Here is a 7,683-nt window from a genome sequence, read left to right as displayed (position 1 = left end):
TTTAGACCTCGATAGATTGCTATGGAATTATCACCAAATGTAAAGGGCATGTATGTAATTTTGTATGGGTTGTATCCCGTGCCTATAAATAGGTGAACAGTACCCCCGTACTGTTCACGCTGACTTGGCATTTGCTTTTGCGTCACGCTTGTACTTTTTACCTTCTCTCAGGACCGAAGGTACATTTGTAATTCGAAATCATTTCTATTTTTCCATGTTAATAAAATAGAAATGATTCTATGATGATGCTTATATTATATTTCATGCTTTATATGAATCCTTCATCATTTCTTGTTATGTTTACGAAGGTATGTCTCTTATGACCTTCGTCCAAAACTCATTATTTCCCGAAGGGACATAATGCTTCGAAGGACGAAGGACTTTAACACTTAACACTTTTTATGTTGCCTTGTTCTTAACTCTTAGCATTTGAGAACAAGTCCCCAACAAGAACCCTGGTCTGGCGCAGCGGACTGTCCGGTGTGCCACCGGACAGTGTCCGGTGCACCAGGGACCGTACAGGCTGAACTCTTCACCTTCGGGTTTCTGAAGAGCCGCTCCGCTATAATTCAACGGACTGTCCGGTGAGTCACCGGACTGTCCGGTGTGCCAGCAGAGCAACGGCTAAGAAGCGCAACAGTTGACTCCAACGGTCGCCTACAAACGTTAACAGTGCGCGGACAGTTCACGCAGAGTCATAGCAGCGCCAGAATGCGGACCGGACAGTGAACAATGCCTGTCCGGTGCGGCACCGGACTGTCCGGTGCCCCAAGATGTCAGAGCTCCAACGGTCGAAACCGTTAGAACCCTAACGGTTGGGTGACGTGGCTGGCGCACCGGACTGTCCGGTGCGCCCATCGACAGACAGCCTCCCCAACGGTTGGTTTGGTGGTTGGGGCTATAAATACCCCCCAACCACCACCACTCCAAGCATCCAAGTTTTTCAGACATCTCATTCAATACAAGAGCTAGTGCAATCAATACAAGACACAATTCAATAGAATCAAAGCCTCTCCAAGTCCCAAATCCACTCCAAACAAATAGTGACTAGAGAGAGAGTTTTGCTTGTGTTCTTTGAGCTCTTGTTCTTGGATCGCTTTCTTCTTCCCCATTCTTGTTCTCAAGACACTTGTAATCAAAGCAAGAGACACCAAGTTGTGGTGGTCCTTGTGAGGGGTCTAAGTGACCCATTTGATTAAGGAGAAAGCTCACTCGGTCTAGGTGACCGTTTGAGAGAGGGAAAGGGTTGAAAGAGACCCGGTCTTTGTTACCACCTCAACGGGGACTAGGTTTGCAAGAATCGAACCTCGGTAAAACAAATCACCGTGTCACTCGCTTTGTTTCTTGATTGATTTGTTTTCACCCTCTCTTCCGGACTCGGTTTTATTTCTAACGTTAACCCTGGCTTGTAGTTGTGCTTAAAGTTTGTAAATTTCAGTTTCCGCCTATTCACCCCCCTCTAGGCGACTTTCAAACTGTATTCCAAGAAAAGGGTCTTTCCTGAGTTTGCATAAGGCATGTACAACATGCATGCTATGTTGCGGGTCTTCACAACTAGATACAAACAAATAAGTCTATGCGGTCTCAACCATTATATGGTCTACCGATGAACTCATACCCAAGGCAGTCGCTACCCTCATAGCATCTAATTGACACGAGGGTGCCTCTGCCTATGCCCGGACCGTCTAAGTATAATCTCGGATTGTCTAGCCCCATACTAGACCATCCAATAACCTACCACAGACAGTCTGGCATGTCGCACTTAGATTGGTATAATGTGGACATCACACAACAACACCTCCCTCCACCTTTGGCCCATCAAAAATGAAGTGCTCCCACTTACAGAGACTATTACCTTCGAATCCCTATGTTTAAGATGATTGCAGAAGTTCTGAAAAATATGAGATATTCATAGACCAACTTACACCAAATGCAGTTGTCAAACTTAGTATATACATATGGTGTATGAGATAAATATCCCATGGGTCCTTATAAGTACAGATGCGCTCCATGGGCTGCCTAATGGGCCCCAGTAGTCCGCCTAGTAGGGCATACCATTGGGTCGTATCTAGGCAAAACGAGATTACCAGAATAGGGGGTGATCCAGGAAAATGCGGCATAAGGGTGCTATCTGTACGTGCTTGTCGCAGAAGAATCGCTGGTGCTCCACACACATGGTCCGCACGTACTCGAAGAGCTAGATACTCGGAAGATAACTCGGAAGGAAGGAAGCCAGCTCCAGGTAAACAGGAGCACCCACGTCGTCAGGAGATAGACTCGGATAGAGTTAGATATGCTTCATGACTTATAAAGGGATATCCCTCTTGTCCCCTATATAAGGCTGAGGGGATACCCCTATGAAACTCTCTCACCATTAGACTGATAGGAGATCTCATCCATCACCACCCATAACTAGTCCGTAATCTGTGCACACCAGCAAACTCAATATACAACACCAAACAGGACGTGGAGCATTACACCTTCAGGCGGCCCGAACCTGTATAACTCTCCCATGTTCCGACGTGCTTCTGCACGTACGATCAACGATATCGTCCTTCTCAAAAGCACTATGTGGGATACTCCATAGTAGTGCGTAGTCGGGGCATAAACACCGACATATGGGTCATACAGAGCTAAGGTGTTACTACAAGTGCCGAAGGTTTCTGTATGATTCACGAATTGCATTATCAAATGAAGGCAAGACCTTCGGATAAGTTGCCCAACAATTTTAGGTGCTACAACTTTGCATACCGAAAGGATACGAAGGCAACAGTGCTAGAGTACCGGACTAAATAGCCAACATGATGGACAAAGGAGTGGTTTTATATGAAGGCTAATAGAAAATGTAGAGAGGAGTTCAAGGGGATTGTGATGAGTATTATGAGGATGAACTTTGGCTTGATGAGGTCGATCTACAACATGAGTATAGGCTCGCCAGCGCGAGTAGCCTAGATTGCTTTTACTAGAATGGCAGAACACATCGGCACTCGTGAATTGGTGCAAGAGTTCCTTGGCAACCGAGTGTTCTCGATGTTGTATGGTTGGGGAATGACGATGAAGGATAAGGAGGAGATTGAGAAGGGAACCCTTGTAAGGCTGCCATACCAGTTTAAGGGGCAGTATGTATTCAAGCGCTCATTCGCAGATTGGTTGGAAATGATCGAAGTAATGTGCAATAATATTCTTAGTAATTTTACAAAGAAGGAAGACCAACTGATGACTACAACCTTCAGCCGTCGTATGAAATGAAGATTAAACAGGGTCATGGATGTTTTAAAGTTTGAGTACCACGACTACCCGAAGATCTCAGAAGAGGCTGTTGGTGGCATGAAGAGGAAGAGAACTATAAGTGTTATGAAAAAGAAAGGATATAAGAACCGTAAAGGAAAGAAAGAAAAATTGACTAAAAATTGAAGACAAAAAAAGCAGATGAAGTGGAGTCTTCACATTCGGGAGCAAAATCCCCTCCTTCGAAAAAGCGAAGAATGGAAAAATCTATTCGTGCTGGCGAGAAATCTTCAGAGTTGATGAAGAAAAATACTGAGAGTCTGTCGGCTTTGACTCTTAGGGCCATAGAAATACTAGAGGTAATGGCAAGACCTTTAACTATTTCTACATTGAGTCCCTTAGAATTAGACCTGAATAGTCTATTGTTAACGATGAAGGGCAAAAACATTGGATAAGAAACATCTAAATCTTTATTTGTTGTGATTGTCAAAGAACCAGCAAAAGGACAGAATGAAGACATCTCACAAAGAAACTGTCGGATGAAAACAATAATGAGGGTCGTTTATAAGACTCCTTCAGCAAAAGAGAAGAAAATGAATCTAGATATAAGAAAAAATGTCGAAGCATTTGTTAGTGCATCAATAGATAAAATAATCAAGGATTTGGAGCCCAAGAAGACTAGTGAACAGGAGCCGCAACTAACCCAGGCCCCAGAGTCTGAAAATGTTTGGATGACAACTTCATCGCGACAAGAAACCGAAGCTGTAAATTCTTCTAATAATGAAACCACCTTCGATATTAGACACCATGTTGGTGGGAAATTAAGTGCCGAAGGGATTTTTTATCTCAAAGGGCTGTTATTTTTGGCGGGATTGATGAAGATACCCTAAAGTGTATTCCTGACTAGGAAGGGCTAGGGTAGTTAACACTTTGATAAGAAGAATCGGCTTCCCGAGGATAAAACATGAACTAAGCGGCTTGAGGAAACAACATATCGTCGGGAGCCTAACTTACGCAAACTTTAAGATAAGGCTTTATTTATTCAGCATATTTTCTGACTTAAAATAACAAGGATATAGTACTAAAAGTTTTGAAAAAAGAAGAGTTTCCTGTTAAGTAAGGCATTGAAGCTTCAACAGGATTAAGATGATCGAAAGAATGAATTTGTTATTTCTAAATTGGAAACTGAGAACGAAAAGCTTCAAGAGACTAATAAGGAATAAGGCCACCCAATTCAATCACTAAATGCAAGTTTACCCAAAGCTCGAAGGGCTAACAAAGATGCAGAATCATAAAAGGACTACAAAAGTAGAAAATTGCTAAATAGGATAAAGACATCCAGTGTCTAACAACTGAGACACTGAGTTGAAGAAGATTAAGACATATCATGAAGACAAAGCTTCTCGACTCAGTCTTGAGGTTGAAAACTTGAAAAAAGGAATTAAATAGATGGAGCAGGAAAACTCTAGGATGGTACAATCTTTAAAAGAGCTTCGGGGCAGCTGTTTTGAGATCATTTCTCGAACCAGCAGGCCACGATCGCTCCCAGCCGGCCACAGCCATCCCAGCCAGGCCACGCGCCAGCCAGTCTTGGTCGTAGCCACCCCCTACACATCCCTAGCTTTGCTCGGCCCAGCCCATGTCGACCTGCCCCGACTCAGCCCCACGTGGCCACGGCTTAGATGGCCCAGCCACGCCCAGTGCCCCCATCCACCACCATGCCCTAGCCCCACCGGCCAGGAGCATCTTCTCCAACTTCCTGTGCCCATGCCGCCAGGAAGAGCAGTGCCCGCCTCACATCTCGGCCAGTTCAACCCCCCAATTGCCCCCTTCCATGCGCAGAAACCACCTCCACCGCCCATCGCCCAGACCGCTAATGCCCACACACGCAATGCTCAGAGTTGCCCTCGCCTAGGTAGCCCCCACCTGCGTCGATCTCTTCCCGCCATGCACGAAGTCGTCCTCACCTCACCGGAGCATCACCTTGCCATCTATGCACGGAAGCGCTCTCCATTTCTGTCAAGTCTCGTTCTAAGGTAATCAAACCCACTTTCTCCTCTTCTTCTTCCATGGTGGACACCCCCATCCTATCCAGCCAGCGGCCCAGCCCGTTAGCGTGTGGCCAGCCAGCGGCCTGGCCAACCAGCCTTTCCAAGCCGGATATGGCACCTCTCAGCTGACTGCAACCCTTCCCTAGGCCTTGTTCGTTTACATCGGATTGCACCCGGAATCGTTCCGGCTAATCAAAGTTTATATAAATTAGAGAAGCAATTCGGCTCGGAATTGTTCCGACCCACCAATCCGACACAAACGAACAAGGCACTAGCTGGCTAGAACTCTTCCCCAGCCCGACCAAGCCCTTTCCCATTCAGCCCTCATGGCCAAACTCCCCCTAGCTTCACATCCTCGTCGCGTGCACGTTCACGCCGCGCGCTACAGCTCATGTCTCGTTGCCACGTTCACGCTCGTTGCGCACCCTGTTCGCTGCCTCTGCGCGAGTTGTCTGCATGTCATTTGCACGTTGTCTCACGTGTTGTTTAGTGCATGTCATTTGCATGTTGTCTCACGTGTTGTTTAGTATGTGTCGCGCGCGCTGTTAGCATACATTATTAAATCGCTTCGCTATAGTCTCTCATGTTAATTAGTTCATTCTTGCATAACTTAATGATCACTTCTTTTGTATGGTGTACTGTTCTTTTTATTTCTAAGTGTATTGATTGAATGTTTGCATCGCATAGACAATGAGCAGTTCGTGTTTCTCGAAGGAGTAGTGGGAGAAGTTCCTAAGCAGCATTTGTTTGGTGAAGGCAAGTGTACTCTAACGTATTATGTCATGTTCATAAGAGAATTCATATTCCCGCATAACATGATTCCAATCTAAGGATTGACTAGCTTTCTATTTATCTTTTCCTTGATTACCTTTTGGGTTGGGCTATTATGATTAGCCTTATGCTAGTGCTCTACTTTAATCAATAAACATGATGAAATATTTTATGATACATTGCTTTATACTTTGGATATGATCATGAGTTCGTGGAGGCTTGGGCGCTTTCCCAAGTACTTCGTCTAGGAGGCTTAGGCTGTGTCCCGAGTACTTCTCCACAAGGACTGGTTCGTTGGATGACAACCCAAGAAAACATTATAGCCATGAGGGTGGTATGGGACGCCCTTAGCTGATTAATTAGAGGAACTTGAGGTGTAGCTTGCTTTGTTGTAGTGTCGTTAATGGGGTCTAGGCATAGTACTTGCTCTACCAAGGTTGGGTGTCATGGTTCCTTTGTTTTGTTTTTGTTAGTCACCCCTCTTTGGGGAGAAGACTGTGTTTATCAAACTGGGGAAACCTAGCGGGCGGCTATTACCTCTAGGAAATCTTTGTAAATGCTACATAGTGAAACCTTGCTGACTCACCTTGGGAGTGTTTAATGGTTTGATCGACCGAGGAAAAAAGGGATCACGACCCATAGGTAAATTGTGTGACCTCTGTAGAGGAATGAAATTGATATATAAGACGTGGTCATAGTTAAAGAGTGGACATGGGAGCTCCTTTGATGAGAGATACAATGGTTATGATTTATGATGATGGTTCTGATAATGATGATTCTGGTTATGGATTCCGGTATTTTCTCTATGAGGAGGTGTCCTTTGGGATAATAACTTGGGATTAATGATAAAACTTGGCTTATACTAATGATAAATCATGATGAAGTAAAAGCAACCTGCTAATAGCTTAACTCCATATAAAGCTAGTCCACTACAGCCAAATGAGCCATTTGCTGAGTACGTTAATGTGTATTCACCCTTTCCTTCACACAAAACACCAGGTTGTCCCCACTGCAACCAATGCTCAGGAGAATATGAATGCAATGAGGTGGATTTCTAGGACTTCCAGGACTTCGAGGAGTTCTAGACTTAGATTAGCTCAATCCCCAGTCAGTTGCCTGTGGAAGGCCTTTATCTTAGCTACATTCTGTTTCTAGCACTTTGATACATGTTAAGTCAATGACTATGTGGACGTCTTTGACATATGGTTGTAATAAGTTTAATACTCTTTATGTTATTATTCGAGCACTGCACAATGATGTTCATTTATATAATCACTGTGTACGTGAGTTCTAATCCTGGAACGTACATGGTTTGCATTCGATTTGCCTTCTGAAACTGAGTGTGACATAACTAGTATCAAAGTCGTGCTGACTATAGGACCACTAATCTAGAGTAGCATTGGTCGTTTTAAGGACTACTAATCCTTATCCTCACCTTGACCCTTGGTGTTATTTCAAAAGTGAGGCATCTCGACTAACTCTATGTTATACTACAATATATACCACACCTTGTTAAAATATTTTATATTTGTTTTCTATTTTGTATTTACTTGTCTTACTAGTTCTGCTCTTACTATTATGCTTACGGTGCCTTTTGTATTTGGCACACATCATACATATCGCTCTCAAGTTG

General features: G+C 44.2%; 1 long non-coding RNA gene across 1 annotated transcript; it reads left to right on the top strand.

The window, feature by feature from the left end:
• The first annotated feature begins 4,885 nt into the window (after positions 1–4,885).
• LOC111590594 (uncharacterized) lies at positions 4,886–7,313 on the top strand. Its single transcript, XR_002749731.2, has 2 exons — positions 4,886–5,264; positions 7,050–7,313. It is a non-coding gene; the product is annotated as an uncharacterized lncRNA (long non-coding RNA).
• Positions 7,314–7,683: the final 370 nt, after the last annotated feature.

The sequence above is a fragment of the Zea mays genome, chromosome 1 (genome assembly GCF_902167145.1).
Source record: "Zea mays cultivar B73 chromosome 1, Zm-B73-REFERENCE-NAM-5.0, whole genome shotgun sequence".
In the NCBI taxonomy this organism is placed as follows: Eukaryota; Viridiplantae; Streptophyta; class Magnoliopsida; order Poales; family Poaceae; genus Zea; species Zea mays.
This window is presented reverse-complemented; position numbering and strand designations above follow the sequence as displayed.